Raw genomic sequence first — 12,928 nt, forward strand, 5'->3', positions numbered from 1 at the left:
TAAACCGAACACATCCAACATATTCCAAAACTCAAATTCAAAGAGAAAAACAAGGAAACAAGGCATTGATACAATATTAAATCACGAAACTCGAATCCGGAATGTAACAAAGGTCGGGTGAAAACTGGGATCTCTATAATTTTAAACCCATACCCACTTAGTCACATAAGTATCTTGTCACTTAGTACGCAAGGCATATAAACATTCCTAACTAGCGAAATGAACCTGTTGTGGTAAAAATCATCTCCTACGAGTCCAAGGTATTCAAACCCAGTAAGCTTTGATGTCAAGTTGTAACGTCTCCAAAATATTGAAACCTTGATTTATTACATATCACTCACATTCGTGAATCAATTCCCAACATTAGTATAATTTACATACTGAAATAGTATATATCTCAGGACTCATCATTAAATAATGTCATTTTCAATCTCGGTCATTCATTTTATAACTTTCAGTTGAGGTTTACGAAAAGGAGTCACATGCAATAATACATTTACCATCCCTATGATATGAGTCTATAGTATGTGATCTATGAGAATCAAAGCTAAATACATACAAGTTTATGTCGTAGAGGCTATAATTTCCAACGCATTGCCCGATTACATCAAAAGTGGGTCTTAAGCCATAAATAAATAAATAACCCTTGACTATACAAAATAAGGCAAAGCAAAACGAGTTTCACACTCCAAAATTCTCCCAAGTCATCACCTCGGCGGAGATATGCTATCAACACCTGAAATTGTCCACGATGGGATGAGCATTGATGCCCAGTAGAAATAATCTTCATGAAGTGCATAAAACTTAACAATATCATGAGGTGAATGCATGTGAGATGTTATGCACAAAAACAATGCTTTTTCATTTTGAAACATCATGCCATGAACTTGTTCAAATCCATAACCAATCAATCATTTAGTTAGATAAAATAAGGGGTGGTAAATATGACTCTAGTAATCCCTAAGCCAGTGTTCGCAAGTAGTCTCGTCGAGCACTACCAAAACCACTTTACCCACTCCTAACCGAAAGGAAATTGGGGCCTACCCTGTGCATGTTTTTGGACTTTCACCATGGACCCAAAGCCAACTTAATTGTCATCATATACACCTCCCAATCGGATTCACCAAGGTATTTATCCCATTTTCTCAATACACTCCATTTGTTCTCATCAAAACAATTTTCAATGCATTATTCAAATGCGATACGAAGTTTAAAACATGAACATGCATTGTAAATGAATGTGTGCTTTGCAATTGTTGCAATTTCTACAACAAACCAATACAACCCTCCACTGGTTGCCAAAACAATTATCACTAATAAAATATTCCAATATAGGCAATATCTAGAGCATAATTTCAACATTTCTCATAAGTTCCGGAAATAGAAATAGCATTACCAAATCATAATCTCATCATTTCTCAATGTAACCAATACTCTCATTATTTCAAGAATTTGATAATTTTTCAACACAAAATTAGTTTCTTCAACTTCAACATTTTTAGGGTTTTAGCAAAGTTGGGGATTTCTCATTTTAAAAACAAGTTGTTCAATCAATTAAAGAACTTGAAAATATTTGAGAATTCTCCTTCTTTTATGCATTAAATACTAATTTAATAAAACCCTAATCTTCCAAGTATCTCTAATGATCAAAATAGCACATAATAAACTTAAATAGCATACACAGCATTAAGAAAATCTCTTCCTCAAGATTTTGAAGAGAACATGAGTAAAAACCCCAAAAATTTGACCATGCTAGAAATCGATCTCCACCGATCAAAACGTGGCTCTCAATGCACTCATCGTTTTGGCCTCAAGAACTAGTACCAAAATGTGTGTTGATCTTGCTAGATTAAAGAAAGTTCTAGAGTTTGGTTGGGTTTAGAGAGAATAGGTAGAGATGTGTTTAGAGAGAGAGAGAGAGAGTAGAGAAAAGTGAAAGAAAAATGAAAGGGGATCAGATTTGAGAGAATGGAGCACAAAATTCTAGTCAGAAACATGCTTTCCCTCACGTGCGGCACCCTCCTCCCGCATGTGCTGTTTGACACAGTAAATTTTCCAACTGAAACTCTTGCCTTCAAAACCTCACTGTTCCTCTGGAGACAACTACACGTGTAGGCCATCCTCGCCGCACATGTGGGATTGCCTATTGTGCCCAAAATCTTTCTAAGGCACTTCCCTAAGGCACTTCTACACTCCCATTTTGTCCTTACGCCCGAAACCCACAAATTTACTTAGGGCTTGTTGAGAAGATTTAAACAAGGTTAGAAAGAAAATCTCGACATCACTACACAATATTCAAGACTCCAAAAGTGATTCACTACTTCGAAATTACCAAATCCAGTCAGGTCCAAGACCAGGAACATCGCAAAGCATGCCACACGATGGCATGTCAACCCAATGGGGATTTTGATAAAATAAAAAATAAAAAAAATTCAAACACAAATCTCTTCAATAGTGCATACATATAGGACACCACTTCAGTCACACACACTCACGATAGGGAGAATGGAAGAAAAGAAAAGAGAGAAAGAGAGGGAGAGGAAGGAAAGGGAGAGAAGAAAGGAGGAAGAGAGGAAGAAGCTTCAACACTTAGCAAAAAAAAATTTAAAGCTCTTGAGGTAGGAATACTGTACCGATTACCCCTCTTAGATATATACATATATGAATCTGATATTGTATTTTGATTGAGAATAGTATATTGTTTGTATGATGCAAATATTCTTATAGTTAGAAATTTTAAATACATGTTCATCCTTTTAGTTTGCATGTCTTCGTGAGCTTTATATTTTCCTTGCATGCATACATTAAATGGTTTAGCTACTGATTTTGCCTTCTTGTATGCTTAAATACCTTCCATTGTTTTGAAATAATCTTGCATGTGAGTGAAATGGGGTAAGATCGGTTCCTTTTTCCTTGAAATTCATGTTCTGCACTGTTTCTGAATTTTTTTTTTTTTTTTTATCGTTTGGAAATGCTTAAATAAATTAAAAATAATTTATGTTATGAATCTATTTTTACTGGAAGTAGATATAGGTGTTTCTATACATTTGTGAATTTTTATAAATTCATTGGACACCATTTTATTACTAGAATAAATATTTTTCCCAAGTGCTGCCCATAACACCGCAGCAACAGCGACCTTAAACCTACACTATTTTCTCTAAGAAATGAAATTTTGGTCAAGACCACTTCAAAAAGTTAGATACATGTGTTACCTTTCATTTGACACTAATTTCACTAAAAACCGATAAGTATCAGAGAAGAAATTGCTGTTTTATTAAAGCACAACAGATTCTATCCAATTATAATAGAAAAATTATTTCTCCATGTTACAGAGATTTTCAGCCTTCAAGTCCTTCTGGAAAAGTATTTCTAACTTGAATATATAACAAACAGTTCAGACCCCACCCCTATTTGACGTCGTTTGATACCTATTTTCATTTTTGAAACTTGAACTACCTGCGCTGGGACTTGCTGAAATTTTCTATTTAAAAATACCAGTTTTCTTCCAAGTTTAAATTCTCCACCTTAAAACGGTTTTTAGCCCTAGAGTACTTCTAGTAATATTTCCTTAACTTAATGAACTAACTCTAGTAAAAATATTATGATCATTGAAATTCATTTGGCATGGATTTCATATTTTCTTTAAAATAGGTCACTGCTGAAAATCCTATATGTTTGTAAAGAATCTAAGAATTTATGTGATAACTCGCAAATCATCTTTTATGATTTTTATTTTGGTTATCCGTATTATTGATTTATGGTTATTTCTTCTTGTTGTACTCTACTATGAAATTAATTGTGATTTAAATTCAACTTAAAGTTGTGGGGATGAATTGGGTGGTATATGGTATGCGTAGCGACTTGAACACAAAAATAGGAGAATGGCTGATGTTACTGGAATATATATGAAAATGGCTGGAATTGCTGGAATAAATGTGAAAAGGGATGACAATATATATTTTTTAGGGTACGCACTAGTTGTAAGTCTTGTGCAAGTGTGTCTTCAAACCCTAATGTAGCACAAGAGGTATTTTGACTCTTATCGATATTTGGTTTTGAAATAAGGGTGGATGTGCAGGTAGCACTCAAGATTGATCTCCCCGATAGACCATTCCCTTGGGGCAAGCCATGATGTCACTACTCGGGTATGTAACCTTGGTACATGGGCATCATTAGTAGTTATTGTGGTAACGTTTTTTAATATAATCAAGGGGGAGTTAGAATTTCCCGTGGTCATTGCTTAGTGGTTGGGTAGAAATGGTGTTCCATGGGAAGTAACCTAGATATACATGATAAACTAACTCTATGAGATTTAAAAAGAAAGTTTGGTATTGTTCCTGTGATGATAAACTGCTTCTACATGTCCTTATTCTTATTTTTATCAATGTTTGTTGGTATTTAATTTAGTTTGTTTTGCTAAGAATTGCTTATTACTCTGTTATTACACTATATATTATATTTGTGATTGTTATTATCAGGGTGGGTAGTTTTTAGGTTATAGTATCCTATTGGGTATCACAACTCATGGTGTATTATGTTAGGTACCGAGCAAGCTAAAGGAAATGCCAAGACGTACAAAAGCAACGACTAACTTTTGCTAACCTGACGCGTGCTTTGGGATTGTAATTTGATAATACTAATTTCCATTTTTATAATTAATGGATGATAATGAACAATTTGGAATCAATGATTAAAAGCCTTTAATTAAATTAATTTGCAATTTTAAACCTTCTTATGATGTCCGTAAATTTTTGAGTGTCACAACATTTATCTCACAAGAACCATATACTCACTTCAACAGTATATTATCCCCAACCAGTGACTCTACGGTCAATGGAGACTCTAACAAGTTAATTTGTAATCACAATGTAGATGCCAATGTTGATGAGATGAATGAATGTGACACATCGTATCTATCAATACACTAGCCCAGAGTTGAACACCAAAAAATTACCTCTCATAACAGAAGGTCCTATCAGAGGTTCTAAAACAGTCACTGCATATACCTGACCCTGTAACCCCCCGGTCTACCTGATCACCCCTCGGTTGGTACAGTTGTACTAACTGTGCCGATGTTAAGTCCTAACTGGCCCTCGAAGTCTAGCCTAACTAGATTTGCTACTGATATTTATGTCCCTACCTACACTAATAGGACTCTGTCTATTTGAAACCTGAGGCACTCAGTGCAATCCCACCCTACAGGCAATAGAGCCTGATGTGAGCGGATTGGCTACAAAGCAAGTGGGTGGCCCTCGACCCTAAGACTGGCTCGAAGTCTAAACCTGAAAAGGGTTCAAAGCCTGCCCTTTCTGTAGGCAATCCGTCGCCTTGTGACCCGGTTGGCCACATTGGTAGCAATTGAAGGTTCCCTAACCTAATCTCTCAGAAGTCGAACCCAGTAAGGCAAAAATGGATCTTGGCTAAAACTGTGTATAGGGTTAATAATTGGTACCCTGTTGCTTCTTGTTGTTCCTTGAGTCCCTGTGATTGACAGTGATGCATCCCCTCTTCAAATCCTAAATGCGATCAACAACCTAATTGGTGGGCCTCTTCATGGGTCGTCGCCTCCACAAGCTTGTGGTAGTCACGGTGCATGGCACCAGCGACCTTCACCTTGATCCCAACCCTAAGTTTCTTCTAAAAAGCAATGACACTCTTCTGTTGCCACTTGGTCCGATGCAAATCTAGTGAGGCTAGTGAATGTCTCCTCAAATTGAGCCAATGGAGTGGCATCTTCATGCAACTCCAAGAATTGCTTCATCAACCTCTCCCAAGCAAAAGGGGGAAATTATTTAGTTAAGAAAGCTTGGGTGAAATCTGCCCAAGTAGTGCTAATGGTGGGTTTGATGAATTTTCACCTATCGGAGGCGCCATCCTTCAGTTGGAAGCTTATCAAAGTCATCCTCAAGTCATCCTCCTTGACCCTCAGCGTGTCAAGGACCTTGGTGGCTTGCTCTAGCCAGTTATTCGCCTTCACCGGATCTGATTGAGCGAAACTCCCTTGTGATCATGAGGGTATGAGTGTCGTTCACCTTATCACGAGCTAAAGCATCTCTCACTGCCCCTGTAATCTCATGTGCCAAATCTGTGCCCATAGCTAGTATTACCGAAACAGGTGCTAATGGGGGTGGTGCGCCTCTGTCAGCACCTCTACCCCTACCACGTCTACTTGGTCCTGACATCCTATTAAGAAGAAAAAAACAAGCTTAACACAAATAACACTAATGCCTCTCACCGAGGTACTCACAAACCACAATCAACCAATTAACATTTAAGTCATTGAATTCCACCCAAGAAACGTTCGCATAACATTTAACACATATTTGGGCTAATTCTACAAAGATGGTTACTTGTTCTAGAACTCTCTCAGAATTCCAATTAGAAACAACATTAATTAAGTGTGTTTCCAACAAGATCTCTAAGTTAGATAACTAGATGCGAAGTACTATCTATGAGGCTTAACAACATACCTAAATAAGATGCAACACATGCATGTTATCACTTGGCATATCAACATGCAAATGTCCTCACCAAACGAGATAAAACCCATTGCAGCTAAACCACTTCGCACGAGCCCAAGGTTTTCAAACTCTGTTTGTTTTGATACTAAGTTGTTACACCCCGGATTTCATAAGATATGAATCACGAGGAATTATTATAAATAATAAGGGAAAAGACAATAATAACAAAATCAAAAGGATTCTCTCATATGCATATATCAATATCATCCAACACATAAGGTTATCCAATTATATACATTCTATATTCAACATCTACGTAAAGTGAATATACAGTATGTAATTCAAAAGTAACAACATCATATGTAAATAAAATGTCCTTAGGCTTACATTATGTAAAAGGGTTCAACCCTTACAAAAATGGCATTCAGCCTACAAAATAAAGGGGGGCCCAAGGCCTACAAGTCAAAGAGCTCTCTTAGCTCATGTACATATTCTATGCCTCGCCTCAAGGTCGAGGCATGCCATCAACACTTGAAAAAAATATTTCAGCCACGTAAGTTGAGCATATAGTTCAATAGGGTAACATTTCACAAGATAATATGTTTCTATACATGTACATGATCATGATGCTACATATGTACAATATGCTCAAACGATTTCTCATTTTATAAAAAGATTTATGCCAACTCCAGTGACCAATGTTCTTGTTCTTTAATTTCATTGCTATTAATCCGGTAAATCCTCTCAAGTGCATGTATATTCCAGTGGTCATCGCTAAACACCACATAATCTAGTGAACTATCTGAAGTGACACCCTGTCAGTGACCATCGCTAAGCGTTACCTAAATGCCACCAAATTTATCAATTTCTAACCAGAAGGACCTTGACACCTACACCGCACAGTTTTTCATCCTTTCACTATGGACTATCGAGCCAAATTATTCCCAACCTCAACTATACATGACCCGGATTCACCACCATTGTTCAATTAAAACCATAATGTTTTAAAGTAATTAATGAAAAACATGCAACTATCCGATTCCCATAAAATGTACTCCATGTATCTCTGTTCAACAACGAGTTTTCATTTTCATAATATCAACATTTCTAATAACGTAATAAACGAATGGGTTTTTGTCAACCTATTGTTTCAAAGTCTACTACAATGCCATTCTCCACCAATGGCCAATACAATTATCTCTAACAATGATATAATTCCATAAATTATATACATTCAACATCAACTTCCATATAATATTGTCAATTTCAAATTTTGCACAATTTCACAAATTAGGATTTTTCACAAGATTGGGGCTTTCTCAATTTATAGCACCCTCATGTAATTTTATACAATGAAAATAAGTTAAGTAAGAAAATTATAGAGAAATACCAAACCAATCATCAAACCCTAACGCCCTATCATGCCATTTCTCAAAATCTCTAACAATAACTTAAATTTTTCCGACCAAAATACCACACATACACCCATATACTCATATTAAACTAGTGAAAAGAAACCCTACCTCTAATAAAGAAGAGGAGAAGTCCAAAAATCAAAAAGAGATCAGATGAACCTTTGGCTTGGATGGAAATGTTGCCCTTGACGAGCTCTCCAACATTATACTTTGGATTGGAGATCAATTCTCACTCTAAGGTTGTGAAATCCAAGCTTTAATGAACGGAGTAATGGTAAAGAGAGAAAGTGTAGATAGATATAAAGAGAGAATGAGTGGTGTATAAATGCCTAATGTCACGACCCCATTCCGTCCCTAATAGAATGGTGCCGTGATAGCCAGTAATCCGAGATTACCAAAGACCAACTTGCAAAGTCACACACAATCAGAGTATACATATAGGGCTTACATGCACGGAAGCAATAAATTTAAATCTAATTAGTCCATGAGAGCTATGCATAGATCAAATGAAATGGCATACATCTTAGCATGGTTTTACATCTTGGATACAAAATAAAATACATCTTGATCAAAAGGCTTCTCAAGCCGACATATACAAAAGAAATGAATTACAAACTAAGAAGCATAATCTTCAAGATGCTAACAAAACATGAATCCAAAACATCTTTCAAACAAGGCTTAGGTAGCAGCGCCCTCTTGCTCATCACCTACATATATATAAGGAGAGGGTGAGCTTGGATACTCAGTGAATGATATTAGTAATAAAGGTTTAAATGAATGATATCCGAGATCTTTATCAAACCAATACATATCATAGCTTGTACAAAATCAAGGGATGAACCAAGTTCATCTGTCAAGTCTTTCAAAGCTTCAAGGGGTGCTTACTAGCATCAATATAATACAAGGGATGACATTCCTAACAAAACAAGGGAATAATCGACCCAGAATCAATTAGACAAACCCACTCGTACAAGACCGTCGGTGGCAAGGGAGATATCTCAAACAAGGGTACTAGTTGCATTATAGCCCCCTAGTACTAGGGACTTTCCAAGAATGTCATCAAAACAAGATAATACTTGATACAAAACTAGGGATAATCATTCATACTTGAACAAACACTTTTCCAAAACAAAATAAGCAAAGCTTTTATCGAAACGTTAGAACATAGCTTTATTAAAAATACCACTCACAATAGTTTTTCGGGTGTGGGGAATAAAGCAAGAATCCAAGACCTACAAATACATGGCAAAGTCTATTGAATACATTTCAAGGAGACGAGAAGGAATGCTCAAAAGATGGCTATGCAATGCATCCCTAAAACAATCTTTACATGAGTGCAAATGATCCCGACATTTCTTTCAAAACCAAGTCAAGACAAAGCAAAACATGTGCTGGGTGTTAAAATACTGTTTTTCATCTCGGGAAAAAATGCTGGGTACCAACCAGGTCTTGGTTGAGGTGTGGTCTCCTAGGCCTCGGTGCACATACAAGGTAGGCTAAGGTACAAGTGATCATGCAAGGTAGGCCAAGGTGAGATACGATGTTTGGCCTAGGTGTGAGATCTAGGCAAGAGTGGGTCTCGGTGACCACACTTAGGCAAATGAAATCTGGAAAATCTGGGTTTCCTCTTGAAGAACATAAAGAACATAAATGCCAAAATCATAACTTCTTTATTCAAAATCTGAGATTTCATGAGATGAGTTCAAAAATATGGACCTGGGTACCCGTAGTTGAAGATCTCTTGAAAACAAACACAAAAACGTGAGACTTGTTACAAACTTTCGGATCAAAATAAGGCTTTTCTTGAAGAACACAAGAATATCATTTTCTCTTTCTAAAACCAAATTTTAAATCAATGCATGGCTCATGAATCATGCAATGTGATCGGATCAATATAAAGAACAACAAGAGTAAATCAAGAATCTAACCTCAAAACACGGATCCAGCGGTTCAAACTCTAAAGATCAAGCTTGGAATCCAGCTCTCTCACTCTAAAACTTCTCATCCTCTTCCTAGAGCTTCTCTCTCTACAATGCAAAGGTATGACAAAAAATGATATGGGTTCTCAGCTAGTACCTGACTTAACCCTCTGTTGGGACACGTGGCAACGCCGGATTGGATCTCCTCAAAAGGTGACAGAATGACAAGACAAGAGTATGACAAAGGGTGTACAACAAGGAAGGTGACAAGGGCACTCTGGCAAGGCAAAGACCTCGGATCAAGACATAGGCTTCAGGCAAGAAGGTTTCAATGATCTCGACTAGGAAGGATAACAATTGGCCTAGCTATGCCACACCTCGGCCTAGATGTGCCACACCTCGGTCTAGGTCATACCAGTCCAGGAACAAGATTCAAGGATCAAGGATGTTGGATGCCTAGATGATACACATCTCAGTCTAGGTGTTGCACACTTCGCCATGGATGATGACATCTCGGCCAATATGCCAAGGCAAAGGTGGAGGTCAACCGAAATGGTTCCAAGATGGTCCTAAGTATAAGAGGTTCAAGGATGTGACCTAGACTTAACACACCAAGCAAGAAACAAAGCATACAAGCAATACTTAGGCAAATCACATAAGTACAAAACAAGACAGGGACCTTTACTTTGCAAAACAAGTCAAAATCTACAAATGCAAGCTTAACAAGACAAAATCATGCAGATGCACATGAACATGACCAAGACAAGAATGAGGATCATTACACCTAAGGTCTCTATATGTAATAGAAGCATATAAGTAGCTTTGGGTCCCACAAATTTGACCAAAAGTGCAGCTTTAATGCACTAAAGTCGAACAAACCACTCGAGCGATCAAAAGTTCACTCAAGTAGTGAAAAATTGCTTGCAAGAACTTTGTTTTTGAAATAGACTGCTAGAGCAGTTAAATGTATGCTTGAGTAGTGATTGGGTGCTTGTAGGATCTGAGTTTTTCAAAATCAAAGTTGTCTAGGTCTACGGACTGCTCGAGCAGTCAAAAATTCGCTCGAGCGAACTAGGCTGACAGCTTACCTAAACTTTGAACCAGCATAACTCTTTCGTCTGAACTCCGTTTTAGGTTGTTCTTGTGTCTAATTGAAGCACTGGAAGTAAGCTTTCCAATTTTTCTAGCCTCACATTAAGATTCAAAGTGTGGAAAGAGAAAATGGCAAAAGTGTGAAGACTATTCAAAAATAAATATTTGAATTTGGAGTTTTTAGTCCAATCTTGCCTAGCCATCATGATGCTAACACCTCAATCAAGGTTTTAAAATCTTGAAGGATGTCTTAATTATAATAATTAAAGGTTAAATGCAAATATATCATTACCATGAGTCCAAAAACAATACAAGCACTAAGTAACGTGTACCAATTAACATAAACAAGTCGAGTTTAAGATTTAGGACGCTACAAAATTTGTCAAACAAAGTATAAATCATGCAAACCAATCTTTTCATTAAAACTACTTAAAAAACATTTTTTCAATGATTATTCCTTGAACAATCTAAAATGAATCCCACACAAAATGCCAAACACGAATCTACCCTCTGTAAGAACATGTCAAGGACTTCAACTGAATTGACAAGAAGCAACCAACATCGTGAAACAAAGGACATCAAGAAAAATAACAAAGTCAACTGAGATATGGACCAAAATTCAATGTGAAGTTGCCTACATATTCTCATGATGAGAATTAGGCTTTACATAGTTTTGATAAGGTTCACTTGGCTTTGTGTTGCAATCCACTTTTCGAGTGATTTTTCTTTCATTTCACGCATTTGACCATTTTTTAGTTTTTTTAAAAAAAATAAAACTTGATTGAAATGAAAATCAGAATCTAAATTGAGAATTACTCATGTTTTTATCTTTGAATGGTCAGAACATTTGTCAACAAGTATAAATCATGCAAACAACTACAACAAATTGGGTCTTCGTTAGTGTTTGATGTGGTTTTATTTTGTAAACTTACCCATATATCTTTCCTAAGCTCTCATTTATTATTTTTGATGGTAGACAACTTGGAGATAAAAATGATATATGAATAAATTTGGGTCATAGTGTGTGTTTCTATTGGTTTCCCCCGCAATTGCAAGGTTTGTTATAACTGGATTTGTTTGTATTACCTGGGGTATGCCTTTTGTAAATATGTACATTCTTTACATTTATTTTATAACTTATCCACCCAAAAAAAAAAAAAAATTAGGTCTTCAATGACGCATTTTTGTCACCAAAAAGCAATTTTTGTCTCCATAGATATCGGTGAGGATAACTTTCCTCACCAATTTCGTCACTGTATGTTTGCCGCAAAAAATCGTTGTGAGGAAAAATAATTTTATCACCAATTAAACAACATTTTATAACAAAAAAATCTCAATTTCATCACCAAAGAAAAACTAAAAAATTGTCACATGTTGATCATTGCTAAGGAAATCATTTCGTCGCAATAAGGTTTAAAGGTGACAAAAAATTTCGTCTTCGAAAGTTGGTCATTAGTGAGGAAATACATTTCATCGCAATTACATGTATAAGTGACGAATATTTTTGTCTCTAATAGCTAGATAGCAGCAATTAATTTCATTAGAATAAAATGTATAGGGGCAATAAATTTCATCACAAAACCTGTTTTCCATGCCGGATATATATTTTATATTTCAATTTAAATTGTTATTTTACAAATATCCCTGCTCATATTCCAAGCCTGTAAATTGTACTAACAAATCCACTAGTGAAGCCTTTAATTAAAAATACTCATTTTTTTCAATGATTATTCCTCGAACAATCTTAAATGAATCCCATACAAACTACACAAACACGGTCCACCCTCTGTAAGAACATGTCAATGACTTGAACTGAACTGACAAGAAGCAATCAACATCATGAAACATAGGACATCGAATATGAAGTTGTCTACGTATCCTCATGATGAGAATTAGGCTTTATGTAGTTCTGATAGGGTTCACTTGGGTTTGTGTTGCAATCCACTTTTTTAATGATTTTTCTTTCATTTCATGCATTTGGCCATTTTTTAGTTTTTTTTTTTTTTAAATAAAACTTGATTTAAATGAAAATTGGAAC

The 12,928-nt window shown here is 36.1% G+C and overlaps 1 long non-coding RNA gene across 1 annotated transcript; it reads right to left on the bottom strand.

Annotated features, from left to right (window-relative positions):
- Positions 1-410: 410 nt before the first annotated feature.
- Positions 411-1,936, bottom strand: LOC145820325 (uncharacterized). Its single transcript, XR_014361602.1, has 2 exons — positions 1,681-1,936; positions 411-736 (listed from the first exon to the last, which is right to left on the bottom strand). It is a non-coding gene; the product is annotated as an uncharacterized LOC145820325 (long non-coding RNA).
- Positions 1,937-12,928: the final 10,992 nt, after the last annotated feature.

The sequence above is a fragment of the Camellia sinensis genome, chromosome 2, assembly GCF_055761805.1.
Source record: "Camellia sinensis isolate YWXY chromosome 2, ASM5576180v1, whole genome shotgun sequence".
Taxonomy (NCBI): domain Eukaryota; kingdom Viridiplantae; phylum Streptophyta; class Magnoliopsida; order Ericales; family Theaceae; genus Camellia; species Camellia sinensis.